The sequence below is a fragment of the Psammomys obesus genome, unplaced genomic scaffold (genome assembly GCF_907164565.1).
Source record: "Psammomys obesus unplaced genomic scaffold, mPsaObe1.curated_primary_1811, whole genome shotgun sequence".
In the NCBI taxonomy this organism is placed as follows: Eukaryota; Metazoa; Chordata; class Mammalia; order Rodentia; family Muridae; genus Psammomys; species Psammomys obesus.
Genome location: NW_026585644.1, coordinates 49,559,507 through 49,587,386, shown reverse-complemented (window position 1 = coordinate 49,587,386; position 27,880 = coordinate 49,559,507). Strand labels below are relative to the sequence as shown.

Genomic DNA, 27,880 nt, shown 5'->3' with positions numbered 1-27,880 from the left:
AGAGTTCTCTGACCTCAGAAGAGTGAACTGGTCTCCACCAGGCTCTGTTTCCCATCCATAAAATGGCAATGAAAGCATGTATTTTCTCTCTGGTCTTCTGACACACTTCCATCCTCTTTCCTTTCCTCTTAATGTACAAAGAGGCAGCATGGGCACAGATATACCAAGCTGCAGACATCACTTCATCGACTTCAGAGTCACCCTCAGAGGATGAAGGTGGGATGCACAGGGACTAAACGGCCCATCCATGGCGGTCAAAGCTAACACAAAGGAGAACCAAGATCCACGAGTCAAACCCACACCTCACATGCCTTCAGTTTCTCCCACTGCTCTTTACTGAACTACTGAGGTACTTGTTCATGTGAAAGTGATACTCCCTGAGGACTCAGGGCGCCAAAGGAGAGTCCACATCAAGGAGATCAGTGTTCAGCTCCAAAATATAAGGCTCGGGCTATGGGGTGGTAGAAAAACACTAAGCCATGCCCTAGAGATGGTGAACCATATAGTGTCACAAATGCATCATGCCCCAGGCTCTAAGGAACCTGTCCGGGACATGGGCATTTCTACCAGCTGCTGACCTGGACTGGTGACTGTCATGGAGATCTGCACAGTGGGTTTCTTGGGTACTACTCCAGGGTCGTCCCCTGGGGAAGGAGCGGCGGAAGCAGGAGCAGGCAGAGGGAGACATCTGTAATCGGTCTCAGCCAAGCCAAAGGGGACCCTGTGGCAAGGATGGCCTTGCAGAATTGCCTCAGGCAGTGTGAATGGGCTCAGCTTTCTGACCCTGGTAGCCATCCTCCAGCGTTGGCTGCTCTCACTTGTGACAGAGTCTGGGGCTCTTTTCATCTGAGTCTAACAGCCCTGGAAAGGAGGGAGTCAGGGATGTACCATCAGCAGAACATGCTCCCGTAGTGTGAGTGTTTCCGGCCTCCAAGACGAGGTGAGCTGTTTAGTGAGAATCTGATGCACAGGCTTCAGGGTGATCTTGACACATGCTAGCCTAGGTATTAAGGCTTTCTGTTCCAAGAAGGCATGCAGGGCACCTAGCCCTGAGCACTCGTCTCCCCTGAGGGCTGGTCTTGAGCCCAGTCTTCACCACAAAGCCATCTCTTCTCTTTTGTCACTGGCTGACTGCCACCACTCAGGCTACTTGACATGGAGGGACACACTACCTTTTTAAATTGCAACAGCTATTTAAGAGAAGCTTCAGCTAGACATGTGAGATTTCAGAGCTGAATATTTTTCATTGGCTACACATTTCCTGCACATCTAAGCTGAACAGCCTGAATGATACCCTTTTTAACCACTTCATAGTCACTCAGCCTCAATCATCTGTCCCACGTTGTGCCACCTAGCCAGTATACACAGAAACTGAGGGTCTGCCCCTGCCTTCCAGGAAGGATGTCCAAGAAACTGACGCCCTCATGAAAGCTTTGTATCCCGAATGCCATGTAGTCAGCAGGTCCTGGTGGCCTTGTGACTCAGGAGGAGCAGAAGGAAACCCAAGATACCAAGGCAGAGTTTCTTTAAGCCCTGGCAATCTCCCCTGCCCGCCCCCCAGCCACACTGGTGGAGAGAGTGTGTTCTGTGAGCATGCCGCTGCTGAGTTAACGAACATTTCAGGTCAGCTACTTCGCTGACTCCATCACCTCCATCAAGTCTTTGTACATATCTGACCCTCTCAATGAGGTCTGTGCTAAACAGCCTGGATGAAAGTGCCTGCCCATCTCACACCACCCCAGAGAATTCCAACACACTTCGTCACACTCAGTAGCTTTCTCTTTGTCCACAACCTTTATCACATAATCTCAAAGAACCTTACTGATTATTGACCTAACCAGTGATCGTTATTTAGTAGTTACCATCTGCCTTCCTTTGCTAAAATGCAGTTTTACAAGGATCTTGCCAGTTTTTGTTCTGATGAATCCCAAGTACCTAGAATGATTGCCAGAACACAGCAGGTCCTCAAGGGCTTGCTGAGTGAGTGAGCGAGTGCATGGACAAGTAGTATTTGTTGAGCACTTACTGGACCAGCCACCATTGCTGGCACTCCCTGTCGGCCAGCCCACTACATCCTCAGGAAGGTTCTCAGAGAAGACGGGTCCCTAAAGCTAAGCCATTGGAAACAGTGAGAATAACCAGGATGCAATTCCCCTCAGCCACTGCCTGGTCTAGTAAATAAACTGATTTATTTTTACTGTTCATGGCTGCTTTTGTGCTATGTGGTGAAACTGAAGAGCTCCCAAAGCCCAACATAATTACTTTCTGACCTTAAGAAGTTAGTCATGCCTGATCAGAAATGTCCATGGATGATAATGAATTAGCACCTCCCCTCTTCACCATTGTACATAATATGGTGATAATACTTATTGTTGTTGTTCTGCGGTCCAGATAAGAAATCCTATTTGAGAGTGACAATAAAAGAGACAGATAAGCAAATGAAGAAGAAAATACCAAATTTGTTACTAGGTACTAACTTGAGGAATTCCAGGCAAGATACTACAGAAGCAGAAGAAAATGATATCTACAGTATTAATGTTGTTATAACCACTGCCATTGTCCCAAACAAGTCATCTGAAAAATATACACCATATAGACTGACTTGACACCTTTTTTCAAATAGGCAGATATCAATAAATGCCATAAACCTAAGTGACAGGTGAGATGTCAGGAGCATTGGATTCAGAGATGCAGCACACACAAATACCTTCCCATCAACCTGGCTAGATGTATTTACAAGGACAGGTGGGGCCCACAAAGAGGACAGTCAAGTCCTTGGGATAAGCCTGTCCTCAGCACCCCCATGCCATACCCATTGCCTGCACTGACATGCATTGGGACCCTAAATTCTCTCTTCCCCGCCAATCACAGTCTGACTCAGGTAAAGCTAACATCAGGTTCACTTACAATGCTCTTCGAATAACTGGTAAGATATGTGGTTCTTCCTCAGCGTAACAAGAGTTCAATTCCAGGAAAGGCTTCTTAAGGGTAGAATTTCAAAGACTGTGACAGACTGCTGGGGAAAGCATCCATGCTGAGTGGGAGGTCATAATCAAAGCCTCATTTGCATCATAGATTGCAGCCCCCAGTAGTAGCAAAAAGAAAAAAAAAATCCAGAAGTTCAAAGACCCTTGATTGTTAGGCTTAGGTCTCCTGCACAGTAAAGCTGTATTTGTGATCAAGACGCTTAATGTCTCTAAATCTTTCTGTCATCCTTAAAACAAGCATGAGAACTGAAGAAACTTAACTTTCTGCTTCCAGAAGAGCTATAGTAAACAAAATCTTTCCAGACAAATGTTTGTTACTCATATTATTCTACCTCCTCATGTCTTTGGGCATCTCTCCCAGGGCCCACATTTGTGCATCAAGCCTGCACAGATCAGAGAACCGATGGTCCAAAAAAGCATGATGGGAAAGCCATAGGGAACAGGCTGCTTTCTTGTTGAATTGAATTCTCTTGGTCTAAGAAGTGAACTGCAAAAAGTAGACAATCTCTTTATCGCACGTTTGCCATCCTTACTCAGTGGGAAAACACCATGTCAAATAAGCAAAACTGTCATGCATCCTTCATTAAAGCACACCACGGTTTCTTGATTCTACCAGTAACAATATCTTCCTCTCTAAAACAAAGGCAAGTGCTAACTATGCATAGAAATCAATTAGTCTGAAAAATCACTTTCTTACTAGTCTTCCCAGTGCCCACAGCAATTTTCTGAGTGTTCTTCCTGGCCAGAAAGCACCCAAGATCCTGAAGCAGGCTCAGATAGGGATTAACTTAGCAACTTGGACTCCACTTGGCTTGGGCTACACGTACAACCTCTCCGAACAATGCACCTGGCAACCTGCTGGCCACATAGGATACCACTTCCATTCCATTAGTTATAGGAAAACTCCACCCCAAACACCTCAATACATTTCTCTTTCCTTTAATAATAATAATAATCTCAGGCAAATTCTATTCAGTAATATTTTCCTTAGGTCCAAGTACTATCAGAAAGGGAAATCCAGCCTGAACTAGTTTAGAGTGCATGTGCAGTAAGGCAAAACTGTGCCTTCAAGTAAATAGGGAGAATCCCCCGTTCACTGCCTTACACCTCTGCATAATTGGGAATGCATACGATTCAAATCAAACTCATTATACTTGGTAGAGAAATGATTATATAAGCTAATATATGTATAGTGATTCAAATAGAGAATCACCCAAACCACTCTCTTTCCTTTAGACTGCATAAAAAGAGACCCCAGGTAGTGTGTTCACTCATGTGGGCTGCCGTCACTCTTGACAGTGTCTTCCTTTCTACTACTTACTGCTGCTTTGCTTAAAATAAAGTTTCTTCACCACTTTGTAATCCATGTGGGCTTTTATTTCATTCTTGAATAAGATGTCAAGAATCTGGAAACACCTGACTGAGACTTTGACTACTGGTAACATCTCTAGTCTTTCCACGCCTCCATTTCTTTTACCTCCAAAATTTTTTAATTAATCACCAGCACATGATCTTCCTTACCCATCTTGATTGTAAACTTTATGTTTCATGAATGCAAAAGTTTATTTATAATTTGCAGGATTGGAGAGATGGCCCCATGGGTAAAATGCTTGCTGCACATGCATAAGGGCCCAAGTTCAAATCCCCAGTGCCCATGTGAAAAGCATCCTGGACACATGTGTCTGTAACCCCAGCACTGAGATGGGAGAAACAGGTGTATCCTGGGGCATACTCCCTTCCAGTCTAGCTGAAACAGTGAGGTACCGCCTCAGATAGATAGATAGACAGACAGACAGATGGATGGATGGTAGGTAGGTGGGTTGAGAGATACGTACATACATACATACATATATAGAAAAGAAAGAAAGAAAGGAAGGAAGGAAGGAAGGAAGGAAGGAAAGAAAGAAAGAAAGAAAGAAAGAAAGAAAGAAAGAAAGAAAGAAAGAAAGAAAGAAAGGAAGGAAGGAAGGAAGGAAGGAGTGGATAAAGACATACTGGTATCAACCTCTGCCCTCTACACTTGACTAAATGAACTTGAATACACGTCTATGGACACACACACACAAATTTACAAATAACAGTTCTCTCTCATCCATAATTTGTTGGACAGACAGACAATGTTTTTTTGTTGTTGTTGCTGTCTTTATGAAAACTTTCTTGGCAGGAACACATCAAGAAAAAAACAGTTGACAGTTAAAACCATTTTTGCTCTCAAATCCCAAGCAGCTCCTCTGGCCTGACACCCTCAGCACCATGACTTCTTGTCTCATGTGCAGTTTCCATTTGTTCCCCTCTGTCCTCGTTCAGGATTAACCAAGGGACTCAACAGCAGCCATTTTTGTCAGGACAATATTGCCCAACAATAAGATTATGACTTAACACTTTTTTTAAAAATGAAAACTTCATCCATAACCCACAGATTTCCTCCATATTGGTCTATGCTTTTCTTTAGACCCCCAAATTAGTCTAGGACCTCATATGGACCTTATACCATTGCCATACTGAGCCCTTCCTTGCGTGAGGTGCCGAGAACATTCTTCCTCTTGTAGAGGGTAGCGACAGCAATGTCCAGCCAGCATGCAGCCTGGTCAAGGAGATGGAGGAGGTGAGACTTGAAAACTCAGCTCCTGTGAAGGGTGAAGCCTCCAGCAAAGCTGGGAATCAAAAGCAGATCCAATCACTGGTATGCAGGTGCTCTTATTACTACGATAAAATGTCAGTGATCAGAGCACCACGAGGTCTAGGTAGTTCAAGCCACTACTAAAAGTAGGGAAGAATTAAAACAGAAAGAAAAAAGTCTGCAAGGGAGACACAGATGTTAGAAATGGAAGATCAGACTCTCTTGGCATGTTATCACATCTGCAGCAGCTGTTCCGTTGGGTAGGAGTCCACTGTTCAGCAACTGACCTCTAAGAAGGTATGTGTCAATTGAAAGGTAGACTTCCCTGGGCCTTCCACTTCCCTGACTCTCCAAATTAATCAGCCATCAGCTCCTAAGTGAGTGACTGACTGACGCTCTGTAAGTCCCAAGGTAAGGGCCTTGAACCACAGAACAAGGCTTCCCTGCACTTGCCGTGAGCCTCAGAGCCCCGAGTCACCTTGGCAGTCACAGTCAGAATGCAAAGAGAACATGAGGGCCCTGAACATATGGGAAAAAAGAGATACAGGCATAAGCTGGGGAAGAAATAGCTGCTTAGGAACCCTGCTCTGGAGCTATTGCCTCCTGAGTCCAAACCCTCACACAATAACCTATCAATATCTGAACACTCCTCAGTTTCATCAACCATAAGTGTCTCCTCAAACACTTGTTATGAAAAGTAAACAATATAACTCATGAGAAGCATTCAGCACAAAGCCTCAAGAAGAGGCAGCTGAGAAAACCGGATTCAGATTCTGAAAAGTTATGTGAGCTGCTAAGGAGAAGTTGGACATACAATCTCGTTTTCAGTTCCCTATGTGTAAATGAGGCATTTATAGTGACAATCTCCCTCCCAGCTCAAACATTCCAGAAGCCCGTGAGTGAGATGCAAAGATGAAAATGTGACGTGGACATTACAACTGTAATGTAAAATGTCATCCTGAGGCACATTCACCATGGCGAAAGGAAGTGACAGGCACGAGAACTTGGGTGAAGTGTGTGTTTTGGTGTGGGAGGGCTGGGGCTGCTGTTAATGAAGGGGGTGGTTAGCCACAAATGTCACTGCTTGCATTGCTTTGTTTTGCTATGCCAGCTTCTGGGGAACTTTCTAGCCATCTAGGTAGTGGGTAGATAATTGGGGTCTTATTTAAAAAAAAGAAAAAAGAAATTCATCTAAAATTGAGAGAGAGAGAGAGAGAGAGAGAGCTCCTCAGCACTGACACCCTAACCTTGATCTTTGTTCTTGAAGTTAAAACCGATCATACCTTTAATTTGTATAGACTAGCTTTTTATGGGATTTCTGAAACAATATTAAATCAAGTTTTCCCCAAATGCATCTAAACAGAGAGCAAGGCATGGTGTCTAGATGGTACAGCACTGTCTCCAGCCAAGGCCAAAGCGGTGGGGCCTGCAGCTTCCTTCCTTCCTGCTTTCCCAGACTTCTGGTACCTTATGGAATGCCCAAATGTGCAGCCAGGAAGCAGAAACCACTGCGAAAGCAAGAAACCAGTGTGAGCAGGGCTCATGACAGCCCTGCATCTGGGTGCAATGACAGATGTTCTGTAAAGCTTGGTAAAATCCTCTAACTAAGCGGCCTAGAAGGCCCTCTGTCCTGGTCCAAATCCTCTTACCTCTTCAGGCTGAGTTCAAAACCCATCCTCCAAGCTTCTGCTGATAGTCCAGCCTCACCCTGAAATGTGGTACTGCCTGTCATATGCCCTGGTTGGGACAAGCAGAATTTTCTGTCATGGATTGTCTCCCACCCTGGTTCACAGCTCATTCCCATGAGACTTCCAAAGCGGCTGACCACATCTCTCAAAAGACCCTGCACTCAGCTCAAGCTGAGTGAGTAGCTGTAGCCTAAAGAGATAAACAGACAGTCTTGTACTCAAAGTTATCTTCTCAGAAGACAACTGTACCGTTTCCCTAATCAAGTTATATGCCTGGTCATACAAAGCCAACTTCACTTGGGCAGATGAAGGACTGATTGTATGTGGATACTCATGCAGGTACATATCTTTACTTAGAAAATTTGGCCAGCAAATGGCAGGTGAATTTATAAGAACTCTCAGGCCAAATCTTCAACTAAGTAGATATTGACTTGGTCTTTACTTGAGTTATTAATCTCATTTCCCAAAAGAAAAGGGAGGTCCAGAAAGGTTAAGTGACTTCCATAAAGTCACCTAGTTAGCAAGCACCAAAGTCAAATCTAGAATCAGTTCTAATCCCCCTTTTATCTCCCACAACTAGCCCAGAGAGCAATCTATAAAACCAAGACAAATAAGACAACCATGTCAGCAGCCAAAGGCATCCAGGTTATATGTGATTCCCTAAGTCAGCAATATTTGTATAAGACAAAACTCTACAGCTGGGATGCCAGCAGTGCCCAGCATCTAAAACCAGGCGTGGCAACAGAGGATTCCAGAATGCTTAAGCTTCTGGAAAACAAGAACTATAAAAGGGGACCCTAAAGGGATGGCCATGTCACCACAACATGAAAAAATTTCAAGGACATGTGTTGGAATGTTAAACTCAAAACCAATGAGTTGTCCTGAGAAACAGAAAAGCCACAGTGGGCAGAAGTGAGCAGTGAGTCATGGCCATTAGGAGGGCAAGCTGGTTCGGAAAATGGACAGCATTCCCCATGAACAACTCCAAGCAGGGCTCACTCACCCAAGAACCCTGAAGCCCCAAAGCACATCTGGGCTGGAAATTAACACTTCAACCTCAGGCCCTGGAAGACTCCCGAGACTCATTACAGCCACCCTCTAATTACTGCCCTGGAATACATGAGAACTGGATGCTGGCACTTACAGGGGCCTCGCTTCCCCCACCGCATTTTTTAACAGGGAGGATTCATAGCATCTTCTACTGAGGAGAAACCACACGTGGAAGCCATGCAGACTGGGAGTGTGGAGAGGGCAGACACTGCCTCCCAAATGTTTTCCACTGACAGGAAAGAGAGTAACTGCATTTCACTCAGAACTGCAATGCACAGTGGATCTTGAAGAAGACAGTCCCAAGGTGCCATTGTCACATACATAAGACAGGATCAGATTTGGCCACCACAAGCAGCCAAATCTGTCACTGTCACTATGTTCAGACTCCAAGGTGAGGCCATCTCCTTTCCCTCTTCCTCCCCAGTCCCAAGGGAGATCCATCAAGACCCAACTTATCATCCAAGTTCAGCACCCTCTCCCACCTTGGTTAAAGTTAAACACCTGAGTGGGTGGAGGGCTCCCTGAGAGCTTTTCAAAGAACTCTGAGCTTAAAATCATTCTCCTAATAATTCCAAAAGACTTCTTTTGCTTTCTGGAGACCCAGTGGGCTACAAGATGGGTGACAGATAGATCATAATAGTTTAATATTATTAGTTTAAATTCAGAAGCCACCTAATGCATTATCTGACTCCTATTAAGCTGGATGTTAGAGGAGTTTTCAAAAATATAAAATGATGTTATGCTTCAATGAACTTTACTTGAAAAATATAATTATGTTTCTTGAAAATACATTGTATATGTTAACATTCAATGGGCTTAATTTTAATTAATTTTAAAATGTACCTATTTTCATTTTATGTGCAAATATTGGGAGCTATCACCCACAAAAACAGATTCTCTGGAGTCTTTAATAATTTTGAAATGTTGACATTTAAGTTACATAAATTTTGGTCATAAGACCCAAAAGTTTGAGAACCATCAGTTCATAAGCATGAAAGATGCTTACAATCCATCTGTGTTTCTTGAGAAGCTAAACATGAACCACCCACTGCTTTGTGTCCACCATCTAGGGTCTGGTCCATGTCCACTGAGATTTCCTGATGGCCCAACTCCAGCCTTGGAGCATTTTGCCTTCTGAACTATTTTGACACCTATTTTTTTTTATGCCACATGCATGTCTGAGATGTCTGTGACATTCTCCACACTGTTATCCTGGGTTATATAACCTCTGCTGTTATTTAACTTTTCCCTGAGGGTGTGTCTTGCTTCCCCAGGTCAATTCAGGACTGCAAAATATGGGTCTGCTTCTGAACACAGGGCTAACCTTGGGCAAGTTACAAAGCCTCAGTTTCCTTGTTTCTAAAGGGCAGGGCAGAAAAACTCCCTGAGAAGGCCAAGCAATTACCTGTTCTTCCAATACCACTCAGTTCAGTCTTTTTCTGGGAATTAATTGTGATGACCATCTTGAGCAGTAAATCCAAGGCTACTGGTATATAGGAAGATGAGAAATTTCCTTCCCAATGCCACAGCCACCACTGCCAGGAGCGACCACAATTCACCTTCAGAATGAATAAGGGCATGACTGAATGATGCATAGATCAGTAAGTCAAGTCTAAACAAATGAAACGGTGCTCTCCTATGGGGACAGTTGGAAGTACATAGGCAACGTGACTACTGGGCAATTTGACTGCTGGATGTGAATGAACAGCAACCATTAGTATTTATAAACTAGAGGTGTATCTCAAGGCTAAGGCGCTTGCCTGACATGTACAAACGAGATCTGAATCCCACCTCTACAATGAGGGGGGTTGCTTAAAAGAAAGCAAGAAAAAAGACAAAAGAATTATTGAGATTCAGTGTGTTCATCTAAGAGACCACATGGCCAAATACCACAGCTGTCTGTCTTAGACATTTTCTTATCTTTATGATCTCAGTACCCTGGTTCCTCTTCTTTTTCTTACTCACAGAAAAAAATGGATTTCCAATACTGCTCCCCAAACTATTACAAAGGGCAACGCCCATTTCTCCAATCCCCAATTAACTCTTACCAGACCACAATGGCACACCATTTGACACAACTCCCTCCCTCCATCTCAAATACCAGAGGGATGCAGATACGACCACTCCCAACATTTCTTTAACTTTATGCAATAACCGGACTTGTCTTCCCAAGTCTGATTCTGGCTTTCTGCACAGCCTGCTTCTAAAGGATTAGTGAATGGCTTCTACAATCCAGGTGGTCTAACTTGAACTGATGTACTGACTTCAAATAATGACAGGCAAGCACTTAATGGCCCTTACCACGTCCCTCTCACATACGATAACAAAGTGCTAATCAAGTGGACCTCAACTGAGAAGTTCCATCAAGGCTAGAATCATTCAGTAATATTGGGAAATACTACTGGTAGTCCTAACTACGGGGAGAGAGCTCCTGGTACCTCATGGGTAGAGACTCATGCATGTTACTCAACATGCTGTAGGTACAGGACAGGCCTCTAACAGTCACCTTGCCCAAACGTCAGCTTTGTTGAGTCAGTAAACTTGGGAAATCCATCATGTTGGTCTAAATCTTGGAAGATCAACAAAGACAGTGAATGTTGCCCTTGAGGGATCCTAAGAAAACAACCATTGGTTTCTCGGGCTAGGTGGAGGAGATATACCTGTATCCATGCCTTTCTTGGAAACAAGTGATGGCCCCTGGATCTGGGGATAAATGCATCCCCAGAAAATGAATGAGGCCTGGTATTCTGGACTGGACATCCTCTGTCGAGCCTCTACCCACAACTAACAACCACATAATGCCATTCCTTTTGCTTGGTTCTCATTTGTTCAAATGAGTGATGATGAGATTGAGGAAGTGGCCAAGCCAGTGGGAAGTGGGTGCCTTAGCTGCCTCCTTGACATGGGAGTTCCCAAGGGCAGAAGCAGAAGCCAGATTGAGGTACTCTCACGGGGCCCCTTCCGTAACTCGATGCCATCATTCCCATTGAAGACACAAGTCCCAGGGTTTCCTTTAAATCTCAAACAACCCCAACAATAAGGAATACATTGATGTCCCATGGGCTCCACGGAGGTGCACTAAGCCTGGAAGTGTGTTTTAGGGGGAACTCAGTAGCAGCTTTCCTGATGCAAACAAAACTCTCCAAAATGCCAGTGTGTCTGTGTTCAGGCACATCTGCCCACTTGTGAGCAAGCAGTAGGAAAAGATGGATGAAACAGAGATTATCAACTGCCCTATGCTTGAGGGGGAAAGGATAAAGCTCTGCCCTCCAAGCGCTGCTCCCTCGCTCCCTGGACAGCTCTCCCTGCCACTCAGTGTGAGACCACATTCAGAGCTGGATGCTGGGAAAAGAAACTAGAGGGACCAAACTAGACTGCTCCTCCTTCCCAACAGTCACATGACGCTGGGCGGAGCCATCGGACTGCAAAATGCACAGAGTGGGATGTATGTCCTTTTCACCCAAAGGCTCTGGACAGGTGCACTTCAGCAGGGTATCCCCGCCGCACCAGCCTTGACCTTTGAAAGGGAGAGACAGCCCTCACCAAGGAGTCTAGTGTTGCCGGCTACTGAAGGTAAGAGACCAGTGCAGAAAGTTGGGAAAGAACTGAAGGATTTCAGAATCACTTCAGAAGTTCACAGCTGGCACAGTGGCTTAAGACTCAGCTCAGAGCTGAGTCCAGTACTGGGAACAAAAGTCTAAAGACCCCAGACCTCTGAGTATCCAGCTGGGAGGGAATGCCGGGGTGCTTGGTGATGAGAAGGTGAAAGCAGGGAGGAGGGGTGCAGTAGCAACAGGTCTTACAGACTCTGGGCTATCTCTAGCTGATACTATTCAACTTGTCCCGAAGGACAGGAGTCCCATCCTTCCCCCAAACAGGAAAAGAGATGCAACAAATGATCCGCCAAAACCACAGTTGATGTGGTTAAGGAGATACTGTGAGAAAAGCTGGAGTAGCGATCTAGAGGCAGAAGTGGGAGACACAAAGTGACACGAGCTACAGCGGAAAGGAAAAAAGCTGGTGCCCCTCAAGCCATCATTCTTCGGGAACCGAGGCTAGCTTCCGGCTCAGCACAGAAAGTGAAGCACAGTGGTGCAGAGGGTTTGTTCCAGCTCTTGTGTCCAAAGGGCCCAGAATGAGGCTCAGTTCACAAAGCGCTTACATGGCACACACGAGAACTTGACTTCAGTCCCCAGAACCCGTGTTTTAAAGGCAGGTGTGACTGTGGTCACTCTTAACACCAGTGCTGTGGAGGTAGACATAGAAAGATCCCTGGCCTTGCTGGTCAACCAAACTCTCCTCAACAGGGAATCCCAGGACCCAGCAAGAGGCCTTATAGCAAGAGACAAGACAGACAGCTCCTGAGGAAAGACAATCAAGATTGTCCTCTGGTCTCCACAAGTGCACGCATGTATGCGCAAGGGCTCGAGGGCGCTCTCGCGTGCGCGCGCGCGCACACACACACACACACACATACACATACACACACATGCACAAACTTAAGCCTGACTTTTGTCACTGAAAAACTGAAAACCCAAGTGACCCTGGTTACAACCCAAGACTATAAGATGCTGATGTGTTTACCTCAGAACAGTGAGGCCTGAGGTGGTATAAGGATGTGTAAATGCTCTCAACATCCTGCATACATAGGCTTCCCTTTCCCAGCTCACCTCCTCTTTGTCCCCTCACCACTCAGGTTTTATTTCTGACAAGATTCAACTCTTGAGAATATACTAGGCTGTTTCTATGGAAACTACTTGTAGAAAAATCCTAGAACAAAAGCCAAGTTTTTGGTTTTTTTGGGGGGTGGTCAGGGGGAAGCAGGAGCTTTTCAGAAGACAATAAAAAACAATCATGCACGAAAGAGAAGCTCCGCCCAAGAGGAGGAGCCAAGGTCCACCATAGAAAAAACATCATGTCATTAAAGACTGAGTCCCACAAGACTCCAAAAGCCAATGAATGACAGGATTGAGGTCCATCAGCACCTACCAGGGGTGTCAAGGCATCAGAAGGAAAGGAAAAAATGAAGTGTTCTCCCAACAAGGATTTAAGTGTGGCTCAAGTGACAAGACCAAACAGAATAAGATCACCCAGAGAAAATGGCACTCAAGTCCACACTAGAGAGCGTCAGGCTAGAATGCTTAACAGAGCATTGTGAGGCTTTGGGTTCCAGACGCAGTACTGCAAAAGATGATGATGATGATGATGATGATGATGATGATGGTGATGGTGATGGTGATGGTGATGGCGATGGCGGTGGTGGTGTTGGTGGTGGTGGTGGTGATGGTGTTGGTAGTAGTGATGGTGGTGATGGTGGTGGTGGTGGTGATGGTGGTGGTGATGGTGATGGTGGTGGTGGTGGTGATGGTGGTGGTGGTGGTGGTGGTGGTGGTGGTGGTGGTGGTGGTGGTGATGGTGGTAGTGATGGTGGTATATATTTCTAAGTGAGTGAGTGAGTGCTTCTTGAGTCAAGAAAGCCTTTCATGTTCTTTCCCACCTTGAAACCCTGGCACGTGCGTTCTTTCCACTTGAGCACTGTCTTGTCTCCGACCCCTCCTGCTTCACTGTGCCTTCCCAAGGTCCCTCTGCAGCCAAGCTGCCAGAAGTCACGCCTCCTCAACACTCTGATTTTAGCCCCTCGTTTGCCTTGAAAGCTCTTTGTACTCTTTAGACCAGGCCTGCCTTGCCTGTATCATCCAGCCACTTAGCTTAGGATTTGGTCACATCGGCTCTCAGTGAAGAAATATTCAATTATTGAAGTAAATGTTCCATTTGTTCATGAAATAATTATGATAGTAAATGTATTCCTCTACTTCTTCCTTGGCAACATAAGAAGAACACAGCCCTAGTTCTCTACCACTCCTCTCTTTTCTCAATCTGGGAGTGCAGGGACAGCAAGAGAGAGACATTTTACTTCTTACAAGATCCAAGTTTACAAACCATGCTGTACAGAACTGAAGTCCTTTTGTGTAAACAAAGATTCCTCTGCTAAGCCTGCAGACCTGCTTCTAAAGCAGGTGCTGGTGAAGAGCTGTCAGCAAACCCTCACCATTCCCAGGTTCATGTCTCATTTGGCATCAGAAGCCTTTAGTACCAAGGCTTTAGGCTTGTCTGCCTTCCTCTTTTCGGGCCTGCCAAACTCTTGCTTATGGAAGTTTTAATCTTTCAATCTATAAATATTCATGAGTTCCTGGTTGAAGATGAAAACCCATTCGTGGCTAAAGTAACAAGCCTGTGCTGTGGCACTGGCCTGCTCTCGGGCTGCAGTTTCCTACAGCAGAATCACCTGTTCACGCTGGCTGGCTCCCTGTGAACCCAGAGCCCCATCAGGAACACAGAAGGAGACTGCACAGCCCTTCGGATAACAAGACACAGGAGTCTTTACAGATGTCCATTATCACTAGGCACTGCCCAGCTATGCCAGGTACGGGAAATGTATGCTCTTAGCCTCCCTCTTAGTCAGGCTATTCCCACCTGACCAGGTGATGGGGCTGACTAATCAAAGGGCAAGATGTGCAAAAACAGTGGTACCCTCTTCATGTCTGGAGAGCCATTCCAAACGCATTGTTGCATCAGTGTTCATGTCAAGTTCATTTCCAAGACACTGGTGGAGAGGGTAACTTCAGATCACCTACAAGTGGGGCAAGTGAGTTATAGGGAGATGGGGTTGCATATGAGTGACAATGCTGTAAGCCAGCCACTAAGCCAGGCCCAGGATAAATATCAAAAGTGGGCGGGCTCTGAAATCTTCATAGGCATGACAAGTATAGCAAGTGAGGTGATAGTGATGTCACTGGCATGACTCTCCAGCCATTCAAAGTCTTTGAGTGTCTACCATATGTCAAATGCACTTCCAGGCTCAAGGAGGGAAACACAAGGATAAATGATGCAGGACTCCTGCCCATCAAGCAAAAACATACGCCCTGGAGATGCTGAAAACTTCCCAATGAATGAAGACCCTATCACAAGCGGAAGGGAGTATAAAGAGGACAGCCCAGCTCTGTGTAAGAACAGAGTTGGCTTTGAGCTAGAGATAGTAGAAGCAAAAAGCATTTCCAAGCAGAGGAGCAACATGTCCAGGCCCTGAAGGTGTGGCAGGTGATGAACAAATGCAAACCGGCAGGAATGGTCAGGACACTGGGGTCCAGGAGCTGCACAGGCCCTGCTAAGGAGAACAGCCTTTCCTGAGACCCACCCATAAGATAGGCCTCCATTTGGGGAAATCTTTGATAGCCGGTCTCACCAGGGAGATGTTGTGGAAGTGTGAAGACCTTCATGCAGAGTCCTAGCATCTACATGAAGAGCCAAGCATGGCAGTGCATCTCTGCAACCCCAGCACTGGGGAGGTGGAAACAGGAAGACCCTAATGGCTTGCTTGCCAGTTGATCTAGCTAATAAGTGAACTTCACATTGAGTGAGAGACCCTGGCTCAAAACTTTAGGTAGAGCATGTGGTAGTTTGAATGAGAATGGCCTCCTTAGACTCATTTATTTGATCCCCATTTGGTGGAACTCTTTGAGAAGGATCAGGAGGTGTGTCTCTTAAGCTTAAGCCAGTTAGCTCCCTCGGCCTCAAGCTTGTAGGTCAAATGTAAGCTTTCAGCTACTGCTCTGGCACTATTCCTGCCTTTCAGCCTACCGCCATGCTTCCATGCCCCACCCACCGCATGATGGTCATGGACTTTAATCCTCTGGAACTGTGAACACCCAAACTAAATGCTTCCTGTATAAGTTGCCCTGGCATGATGTTTTGTCATAGCATTAGAAAGGTAGCTAAGGCAGTGAGGGAGGCAGACACCCAACACTGATCTCTGGCCTACAACACACACACACACACACACACACACACACACACACACACCAAAATAAAAACAAAACCATTTATAATATTATCTAGGCATCAGGAAGTGCAGACAGCACTACAGGACAGACACAGAGGCAAGTGTGAAGATGTCATTATTCAGATATGTAACCTGGAGTTGAGCTGGAGATTCTCCCATTCCTTAAGTTTTCATCTACCCAGTGAAATAAGTGTCTGTCTTGCAGCTATTAGATGGTTATTAATGATGGGATGATGACTGAAATGAGAGCCAGTATGTACTAATGACTTACGCAGCTTTGAAAACAAGTACGTAGGCATCATTGCTCCAAGGGCTTCACAAGTATCGATTCATATACATTGCACAATAAGCCTATGATACAGAGACTTATTTTTCATATAAGGAGACTGAGACACAGAGAGGTTAAGAAACTTATCTGAAGTCACACAGGAGTAAGTCCCAGGGCTGTGCTTTACGGTCCTGGCCTGGCCCACGTCCCTGTTCTTGGCCTAAGTCCACGGCCCTTTGCTTGCATTGTGCCCAGCACTGTGGAAACTTCCCTACAGCTGTTTGTGACTTCGACCGTCACAGTATTTCCTCGAGGCAGATACTCTTTTCATTTTTTTGGATCTCTGTTTTATGGATGAGGAAGCAGACCGAGTGGATGGGTATCTTGCCCAAAGCTGCATGGCTAAAAAGTGGGTGAACGAATAATTGGACTGTTTGGCTGCAGAATCTGTGCTTTCTCCAGTCTTCCCAGCTCTTTTTATTCCTGGAAACTGTGAGGAGGACCAGGGGGGATGGGGAGGACTTGATAAAGGGGCGCTCAGACAGAATGCTCTGCCTCATCAGCCTTTCCCACCTGGTGTGAAGCAGACAGAAAGCACCCATTCCCCCAGCCCAGAGCTGGGCATGTGTCCCATGGGCTGTGAAACCCCTGGTCCCTGGCAGGTGAGGTTCTGCAGGCCTTGGACAGGAAGGGAGGAGTTGCACGGCAGGGCCATCTCAGACAGGCCATGACACTCCAATAGGTCCTGGCAAGAGTGAGGTGTCAGTCAGCACTGCTGTAAATCCTCTTGACAGCAGCTCTGTGGGCTTGGGCAGACTCGGGGCCATGCTGGAGCCACGCTGTCCAGCGCCTTCTGCTGCCACTTCTTGGGCCTAGGAGTATTTGGCACAGAGCCTCGCAGCAGGGTCATTAATCTATGGGCAGGCTTCTTACGGAGGAACACAAGGGAAACAGCTTCTCAGAGAATGATCAGGGCTCAGCTGGCACAAAGCTTGGATTCTGAAGCAAGAAAAGCCTGTGCCAAAATGTGCTAGGTGCTTGGGATGCAGGGACTTTGAAGAGATCCAGAGGAGAGGCTCTGTATCCCTGTCGCCTAAGGCATGGACTCCGAAGCCAGGCTCCCTGGGTCAAATCTCAGCTTGGCCTTATGGTTGGAAGACTTAGGGCTTGTTCTGCCACCTCTTCAGGCATATGATAATACAAACAGCAGCTACATCATCAAATTGATACAGGGGATGGAGGGTCAATATACAGACAGGATGCCCAGGACGTAGGCAGGCCCTCAATGCGCCTATTAAATAATATACATGGGCTCAGTGGAAAAATGTCCCATCTCTTCTCACTGGAGGTCAAAACATCACAGTTGATAAACATTTCACAACCGGAAACTGCTTGTGAAATGTTCGTTATTTTGTGTGGGTGCATAAAGACACTCATGTAGGTGTGTGTGTGTGTGTTCCTGTGTACATATGTGGGTAGGCATGCGCTTGCATGTGGACATCAGAGGTTGATGTTGGGTATCTTCACCAATCACTCTCCACCTTACTTGATTTTCTAGATGTATTCATGTTATTTCATGCGTATGAATGTTTTGCCTGTATGTGTGTGCATGTACTACATGCCTGGTATCCGTGGAGGTCAGAGAAGGGTTTCAGACCCCCAGGAACTGGAGTTACAGGTGGTTGTGAGCCACACCAGGGCTGTTGGGAAGCAAACCCAGGTCCTCTGAGGGGTCAATAAGTGCTCTGAACCACTGAACCATCTCTCCAGCCTTCGCCTTGCTTTTTGAAACAGTCTCTCACAAACTTAGCCACATTCAAGAATCTTCCTTCCACCCCTCCTTGGGGCTGGGATTTTACAGGCATGTACCTGGCTTTACATGGTGTTGGGATTAAATCCAGATCCTCATGCTTGCGTGGTGAGGCCTTTACCAAGAGAAGAACCTCCCTAGTTCTAAGACACTATTTCCTTAAGAGTGTTTAGGTTTCAAAGTCTCACAGGGGTGGGCCACATGGGACCAGCAGCTGTCCTCAGGCAGAGGTCCAGCCTGGGAATCTGGAGTAGAGTGGGGTGGCCCAGGAACTACAAAAATTGTCAGGGAATACATAGTGTGCTGGTCAGGATTAATGTTTCCAAAACTCAAATTCACAAGTATCAAAGATTACCTAGCCCACACCCAGCAAGGGAAAGGATCCATGCGGAGGCCCAGAGAGGGACCTTGTCCAAGGGCAATGGCTGTGGGCATGAGTAATGCAGCAAGAGCCAAGATCACCAGAACTCAGGCATGGTCCAATACACCAGCTTTCTGGCTTTAACTGTAGAAGGCCGAGAGCCCAGCGTATGAGACTCAGCCTGGTTAGAACAGCTGTTACCCTGGGCTGGCAGGGACAACTGAGTGTGCTGGGACCAGCCCATAGCCACCCACCCTGGCAGAATCTAGAGGCCTCGGCACAATTTCCTTTTTCAGAAGTGGGGGGCTGGAGTCCTTGCCTCATCCCTTACACTTTTCACACCCAAAAGGGGCTCCAGGCAAGAGTACTGAGCCAGAAAATCTAGCTCAAGTAGGTTCCCAAACCCCTCCCTGATTGCATGTTCCTAGCTCAAGCCAGTTTCTCTGTTCCTGGAACTGTTACGCTAGGGTAACAGAATATGCACCTCCCATCACGGGAAAGGCTCGCATCCAAGCAGACTTGGCGTCCCAGACTCATCTTTGCTGTGAGTTTGCCACCTTCACCCCATGGCCAAGACCACTCCGATAGCTGATGCAGGCCAATGGAAGGGGAATGCTTGCCCAGGAGGATCCAGTAAACTATCTCAGAGGCTCCTTTCATCCTCATTCCACTAGCCAAAAGCTAGCCATGTGGTCATACATTGAGCATAAAGCACAGTGAGGCATTGTCTAAGCCAAGTCACATGCCTATAATGCCAGTACTAAAGAGTCTGGGCAGGAGGAGGATGGCAAGTTTGAGGTCAACCTGGGCTTGGGGGATGGGAGGGAGAGGAGAAAAGGGGAGGGGATAGAAGGAGGGCAAGAGGGGAGGGGAGGAGGGGAGAGGAGAGGAGAGAAATGGTGTGTTCTAACTCTCTTTCCAAGATGTAGACAGGCTTCAGTGGACACACAAGCTACCTTTGCTGCCAAAGGCAGTGACTTTGCTCTGTGCCGTTTGATGGTCCCAGACTAGAGCCCCCACAGAAGTCAGCAACTAGCTCTGCCCAGGAAAATATCAAAGAGAGTCTGGCAGCCCTTCGTGTCCAGTATCTGGTATGCAGGGAGGGTGGCAGAGATGCTCTTCGGAACAACCTTTGAAGTAGACACAGCCCCCTGCAGCATGGTTGGCATCTTTTACATGCTGCTTGCCACAAATAAGGCGCACCGTGAATCTGCTGAACTAGAAGAAGGACTCAAATGCAACCTGCCATCCAACGGGCCTGACCACAGCCACAGGATGCTGGAGCAGGAGGCACTGGAGGATCAGGCCTGGGATTCTAGGTCTGCTCCCGGGCCTGGCAGCCAGGAGCCAAGAAAAAGGAGTCAGAGCCACCTCCCCACCAGCTCGCACATCACAGGCAGACTCTCAGCTCGCCTATGTGGGAAGCAAGCAGGAGCTGTTTCCATCTTCTTTCATATAGTCATGAACTGTGGCCCACAGAAGCAGTGCCCATCCTCACCCTCTAAGGATCCTGGAGAAGAGAAACTAAGAGGGGGCTGAGGGTGGGGGTGGGGGGAGGGAGCATCTCTGACATCTGTGAATAGACATAGCCTCCAAACTTGCTACTAATTCACTCTGTGACCTTGGGTAACTGACACATTTTCTCTGCCACACACACACACCCTATCAAATAGAGATAATAAAGGCTGTTCTGGAGTTAGAATGAGATAATCAATGTTTAAATGGTTCTGGAAAGCATAAAGCTTTATATGGGGATATAAGGTGTTATTACCTACCCATCCTTCCTGCCTCTCCAGTGAAGGCAGAAGTTTGCTAACAATTTCATTCTCAGGAATGTAAGACTCAGTCTTGATGAGAGGAAGACACAGCAGCCTCCATATTCCAGAGATGGTTCTGTAGCCTGAGTCTTAACTGCCCTCCAAAAGCCAATGAGCAATGCTGTTGGGTACTGATGGGGCCTTTAAGATTCAGGACCTAGTGGGAGGTGGCCAGGTGACTGAGGAAAGGCTCCTGGAGAGGGATTGTGGGGTCCTGGTCTCTTCTTTTTCTCTTTTGCTTTCCAGCAATTAAACAACTAGATTTTCCTGCCTTGTACTCCAGCAAAGATGTCTTAACACAGAGCAACAGGGCCAATTGATCATGGACTCAAGCCTCTACCACTGTGAACCAAACCATCGCTATCTTTGTATAGCAATGATCTCAGGTATTTGCATTCATACCTAACAAGTGGGCATGGGGACACATGGTCCAAGTCCTGGCAACTGTCAGGACACATGGTCCAAGCGGGCAGTGTGGGCCAGTGAAATAAGCTGTGACCCATAGGAACTCCCACTGTACTTATCAAAAGCCAGAATAACACTCTCAAACATGGATATGGAATATGCTGAACTGCAAGGAATCCAGTTACACAGTCCCAGAATTCTGCTGGCTAGATCCCCCGTCTCTAGAAAGGGGTTCTCTAGTTCCCAAGTATGAGGAAGAAATGGCCTCCATTTCCCATCAGCCTGGGAAGGTATACCAGGCGAGTGTGCACCATCATTTACTCAGCTCAAAAACTGAGCCACCCTCGGCCCCAAGTTCGCCCTCATAGGCGTAAGAAAGGAGAAAGCAACTTTGTGACCGAAAGACAAAGCTCCAATGAAAGCTCGTTCTTGCTGCTGATCAGATCCCGCAGTGCTCTTAAATGTTCTGACACATAGAATGCAGTTTCCTATTTTCCTTCTGCTGAGATTTAATTTGCTGTGGGCCATTGGGTCATGTAGCCAACATCAACTTCCTCTTCGGAATCAACAGGGAAGGACGCCACTGGGGCGAGACTTAGGAGGCTGAATTGCAACACGTGCACACTCTGAATTGATGAAAAGCAGAACTACAGGTTCTAAAGATCATTCTGCATCTGTCCGCTCCCTGCACGGGCAGAGCCCGGGTATCCAGACCTCTCTCAATCAAGGCCATGTGACACACCCTGCTGGAAGACCCCTGAACTTGAGTGGCAATGAATAGGACTGCCAAGTGAGACTAGAAAGGCAAGTGGGGGAGGGGTTTCTACTAGCTAAAAAGAAGTAGGCACTGTCGGAGCCTTATTTTCTCATCACCATCAGTGTGCACTTATTTCCTCTGTTGGAAGGAAGGACATTTTCCATGGAGAGTCTAAAGCAGTGGTTCTCAACTTTCCTAACGCTGCGACCCTTTAATACAGTTACTCATGTTGTGGTGACCCTCCCAACCATAAAATTATTTCACTGCTACTTCATAACGGTAATTTTGCTGCTGTTATGAATCATAATGTAGGTATCTGATATGCAGGATATCTGATATGTGACCCCTATGAAAGGGTCACTTGACCCCCAAAGGTTGAGCAGCACTGGTCTAAAGCAATCCCGTGTAACACTTTCTCTGGCCAGCTACAATAGCAGCTGGCATGTGCCATCTCCCAACTGGGCTGTGTGGCCTTTCCACTCGGCTTCCACACCTCCCCATCCCACCTAAGCCCCTAGCTTCCCCCTCGACATGTTCCTGTGGCTGAAATCCGAATAGAAATGCTTTATAGTCCTCAAGCCCTATCAAGTTCAAGGACCAACATCGAAGACCAAAGATACTTTCATCTGCCACAATGACCTCAGGAACAGAGTAAATAGGGACAGAGAGCCTGGCACAGACATCCAACCTGGAGCATCTGACAGCTGGTATAAAAGCCTGCTCAGAACCATCTTCAAAAAACCCCCGGGTCCCGGCAGCCACTGCGCTAGACAAACTTCATTCTCCTGAGATCCAAAGCAAGACAGAAGGCTTAATCAGGTCAACAGCTTTTGATCTGAAAATAGGCACCTTCTTGACACTCTGTGGATTATAGGAATTACGCCTGGGAAAGCTACCTACACCAGCATCATGTCAGGGTATTCAGGGATATTTGGCTGAGGGAAATAATTACATAGCCAAAAGCCATCAAACCACAAAACTAAAGCAAGCCCACCCATCACTCCAGAAGCCAAAGCCTTGAGGTTTATCTGACAGTGGGAATAAAACAGCCAAACCTCAAGATTTTTCATGCCTCCCACCCACTGGTTTTCACCTATGAACAAAAAGGGCTGGGGTGGTCCAATGAGGTTGCACTCAGCCTTCTCTGATGGGCACCGAAAGCCATATCCAATCATTCCTGTCTTTTCTGACAAACTACATTTTCAGCTAAAATTTTCCATTCCTGGACTCAGCCCAAAGGTAAATTTATTTTGGAAAGTCTCAGCCAGATTCCTTTGCAATCAGCATCTTAAGCATGTAAAATAAAGGTTATCGCTTCTCTTGACATAAGACTGTGTCCTGAGAGTACAATGATAGCTCAGGCCCCTAGTGTCACCTGGAGCCAAACTCCACAGATCCAGGGGCAAGGATGTATTAAACATGTTCCATTAAAGAAACACCTACAAAATGATCCTGAGCGAGAAACTGAAATTTAACGTTTGACATTCCCAAACAGAGATAATAGTAATTCTCTGGCAATTTTAAGATTTAGAAATCTCAAAATACTTCATTCCTCTTATCTCATCCATGTCTCAGCAGCTGCCTGGAGGGAGAAGAGTGACCAACCAGGCTTCAGTTTGACAGATGGTAAATTAGGAGCAAAAGAAAGTCTGAGAATTATGATAGTTACATAAGTTCGCACTGTGAGTCCATTGGCAAGGTCAAGACCACTGTCTAGAACTTTAGTACTCCTAAGCCAGATCTGATAGTCTTTTAATACGCATAAGAATTAAGCTGAGCCTTAAAATACCATATTGTAGCAGTTCATTTGTTACCAAACAAAATATATGAGGATGGATATTCTACAAAGCTCAGAGTTTTGGGAGCTGGGTGGCCTCATTTCTTCAGCCTCTGGTGGGAGTACCTGGTGATGTGAGAACACAGCAGAAAGGGAAATGGCCACATATATAAAAGTGGCCAAGTATATGGGATGACCCCATTTCATAAGAACCCACTCTCAGAAGAACTAACTCCAAGATCACAGCGTTAATCCCCTGAAAGGACAACATACAGTGACCTAAACACTTGCTACAATGTCTGCCCTCTTCAGGGTTCTACCACCTCTCTCACAGCACGTACTTGGGGCACGTATCCAATCCACAGCATACACTCAACTACCCTAGACACAGCCTTCTAGGTGAAGCCTACTGCCTGACACCTGGAGAAACAGGGGGAAAGAAAGAGGCTGACATTTATAGGACACCATAGCAAGCATTTCATCCTTCCGAAAACTCTACAAGACTGATATAGCACATTAAATTTTCAGACAAGGGACGCAGGCAGTGACTAGCAGAGTTAGCGCTAGGAATCAAGTGGACCTGATGCTGCAGGCTGTCATCCCTCCATAACGCTAGGAGATGTAAGACCTCCAAACTGTCGTGTCTCAGTTTATATAGAAATGCCAACAGAGGATGTGAGCACTGAGTTAGGACCTAACCAGAGTGGATGACAAAAGGAAAAAGCAGCCTTACCCATCCTTCTCCAACTGCCCAATCGCTACTGAGAGAGGGTTGCAGAGTAAATGAAAATTAGCAACGAGAGGTGACAGTCCACAGAAAGTGGAGGTCCAGGAGTCTAAGGCCACCTTTAACTACACAGAAAAATTCAAAGCTAGGCTGGGCTATATGTGATTCTGTCTCAAGAAAAAAAGAAAGGAAGGAAGGAAGGGAGGCAAATGAAGGGAAAGAAATGAAAAATATGAAAACCAGACAATCTACAATCTATATGATCTACATGCACAATGGGGAAAAAAAAATGATAGAGAAGAAATAAGGATAAAATGCCAAGAATTCCACACACTATTCAAGGTTCCCTACCAGGAAGTCCCTGATCTTCCTCTATGTAGGTGTGTCTACCCATATGTCTCAAGACTTTGCACTAACTAAATGATGGATGGGTGGGTCAATGGATGGATGAATGTATGGATAAACGGATAGATGGATGGATAGATGTTATAATAATGTTCTCCAATTTCCCCTACTCCAAGTGAATTTTAAATCTTCACTACTCTCTATTTGATATTTGAGGATACATTTGTCATTTTAATACCAGTAACAGACGAGTTATTTTGGTTTTTACCTTTTGTGAGCATATGGATAAAAGAAAATGAATTTTTTTGTTTGTGGGGAATGAACAGGCTGCATAGCTCAGATAGTTTCCGAAGGAATGTAACAGAAGCCCAATTATTGTTTTTAAGTAAGACACAAAATAAATGTTCCAGGAAAGAATTTTCATAAAAAGTGAAGACTTCTATGTGGGACAATAAAATAAAGTCTAAAGAAAAAGCTTCCCATGGATGGAAGGCTCCATGTGTCCTTCCCATGTGTCCTCACCTCCTTCTTGTGAGGTTCACACAAAGCCCTGCCTTCAGGAAGCTTCTCAGCTTTTATTTCCTTATGGACTAGAGACTCAAACGCAGCAGAAATCACTGTGCCCCCAACTTAGGTTAATGAGATAGAATAATCATTATCAGAAACAAACAAACACAGGAATTCAGGTCCAGAAGTTCTTACACACTTCCTCCTAGAACTGTGGTTACAGCAGAGGCCCTATCCACCTGAGTGGTTAACTGTCCCCTGACAGGGCGTCTGAAGAGTCCCGAGACCCAAAAGTCTTCTTGTAGAACAATCGTCTTCTCTCAAAAGTCAGTTTCTGGCAGTGTCTGGTCTTTCTGCACCAAACATAAGGTATTCAAATGGCTCCTTCTGGGACATCATCTGAGGGAAAAGGCAGAGGGATGGAGACAGGTGGCCCTACCCTCCGTTCAACAACAGAAGCTCATCTTTGATTTACACACGACACTGCCCCTCTCCAGAGTTTTATGCTAAAAAGGGAGATTCCACTAAGAGAAATAATTGCAATTTGGATACCAACACAGATAAATCTTGTCCTATTGCTAGTAAACAGATCTGTCTGGAGGCAGGAGTGGAAGCAGGTACAAAACTAGATATTTAACCTCAGAAGCCAGCCTTCAGCAAGTGCAAAGAAGCCTCCGTTCAGGACAGACACGCCATGAATGCTGCTCTTCTGCGCTACTCTTCAACTGTGAGCCATACAACCGCCTGGCAGGTAACAGACACTGCGACCTCCAGTCGTGAATGTAAGGACTGCTTGTCACCCATGCTTTACAGATGAAAACTTGGCATTGGGAGAAACACAAGTGACCATAAACAAGGGCCGGACTAGTAGCCAAGGCTAGCTAACTCCGGAGACCAGGCTAATCCCCCCAACCCTGCATCCATCCCTCAGCAGCTAACAAATCTCCACATGCCTCAGCAGGCTTGTACATCCCAACATCCTCCGCCGGTGGTACCCACTCCAACTGTATCCTTTATCCTCACATTTTCCTGGTGATGCTGAATCACAAATTCAACAGCCCCAGAGAGGAAGAAAGGAAACAGGTTTGACTTCCTGATGGCTCTGAGTATCCAGGTGAAAGGTCATCCCTTACCAGTCTAGCATTTTGGTTGGACCATAAGAAAAGGCCGCTTGCATCTGGATTATGCCTGCGGGAACTGAGGAGTAAATAGAACCTGCTTTCTCCTCTGCATTGCCTCTTCTCAAATGCCCTTCTGGGAACTATACTAACCATTCAGATACCAAAACTGACACTGAAGAAGGATCTGGGATCAGTCGCCTGTCAGTTAGTGTAGCTTCAGGTCTCTATGATACATTTGCACTTTTTTAAATGTGGTGTGTGTGTGTGTGTGTGTGTGTGTGTGTTATATGCACGTGTGTGTGCAAGCGCATGTACCCATCACACACACGCAGAGGCCAGAGGAAGACACTGGATGGCATGCTCTACCACTCTCCACTCTACTCTCTTAAGACATCAGCTCTTACTGAACTTGGAGTGAGGCTGGAAAGCCAAAAAGCCCTCAAGATGCCCTGGTCCATGCCTGCCATAGCTCCATGGCCACAGGCACACAGGGCCATGCTTGGCTTTTTGCATTCATGCTGGTGATTCAAACTCAGGTCTTCATGTAGAAATCACCCTCGCCCGCTGAGCCATCTCCACACCCACACATCTGCTTTCTAAATCTATAAGTTCTGATGAAGCTGCAGCCGTCAGAGCATTGTTTCAAGCTGTGTAAGGATTCTCTATGAAGGCTACCATTGTCAAATGTGCACGCGTGTGTGTGTGTGTGTGTGTGTGTGTGTGGTGTGTGTGTGGTGTGTGTGTGTGGTGTGTATGGTGTCTATACAACTTAACCTTTGTATATTTCCAGGTTTTCCAAAAATAAACACAAAAACAAACCCAACGCCACACAAAGAGGACCTGCCATGTTTTCTCCTCCCTTGAGACAATAGTTACTATTCATAGAGTGACCATTATGATCCAGGCCTTGTCCTGGGTAAAAATACCATCATTTGGTCTTCAATACAGCCCTCCATTTCTCCTTTCACCAGTGTCTGAGTATCCTAGGGCCTCCATAGCATTGGAACACTAACTGGGTTGTCACAACAACAGACACGTGTCCTCTGAACATTCTAGAGGCAGGAAGCCCCAGGCCAAGGCAGCTACAGTTCCTCAGGAGCCCCGAAAGGAGGCTCTTCCTTTCCTTGCTTCTGAATCACCTAGGCATTTGATAGCTCCTGGCAGCAGCACTCCAGGCCTGCCTCCAAGCCTCAGCATCCTCTCCCTGAGTCTGCCTCTGTTTACCTTTCACTTTCCACTTCCACAAAGACACTGATCATACTGGACTCAAGTTTACACTAATAATCTCATTTTTACTATTATCTGCAGAGAGTTTACTTTCAAATAGAGTCCTGGTTTAAGAAAACAAGGAGGTTGGGACTCCAACATAACATTTGAGGAGGCTGTCAGGCTTCAACTCACAGCATCTGCTTGTGGAATAATCATCATTCAAGGTCAGATAAGATGGGGCTTGCTGGCTCACACCTGGAATCCCAACACTAACAAGACGAAGGCAGGCGTATCACCTGGAGTCTGTAGGCAGCCTGGGCTACCTAGTGACTGCAAAGCCAGCCCGGCCAACATACAGGACCCTGACGTTAAAATATTAAGACATTTGAGATCATAGTCAGGGCAAACTTCAGCTTCATCTCCTGCATAGCCCTCAGCACTTGAAGAAACTGATCACATGAAAGAAGAGTGTCACACTCTTCTTTTTTCAATGAATTTCTCCCATGTTCCTTCACACCTCAGCTCAAGCATCCTGGACCTGGGTCAGAGCCCTTCCTATAGGATATCCGCACACCGGCCCTCCCCTTCAGT

At 46.2% G+C, this 27,880-nt stretch overlaps 1 protein-coding gene across 2 annotated transcripts in view; it reads right to left on the bottom strand.

Moving 5' to 3' along the window:
* Prkce (protein kinase C epsilon) overlaps positions 1-27,880 on the bottom strand; it is a 484,873-nt gene that overhangs the window by 404,964 nt on the left and 52,029 nt on the right. The window lies entirely within an intron of this gene.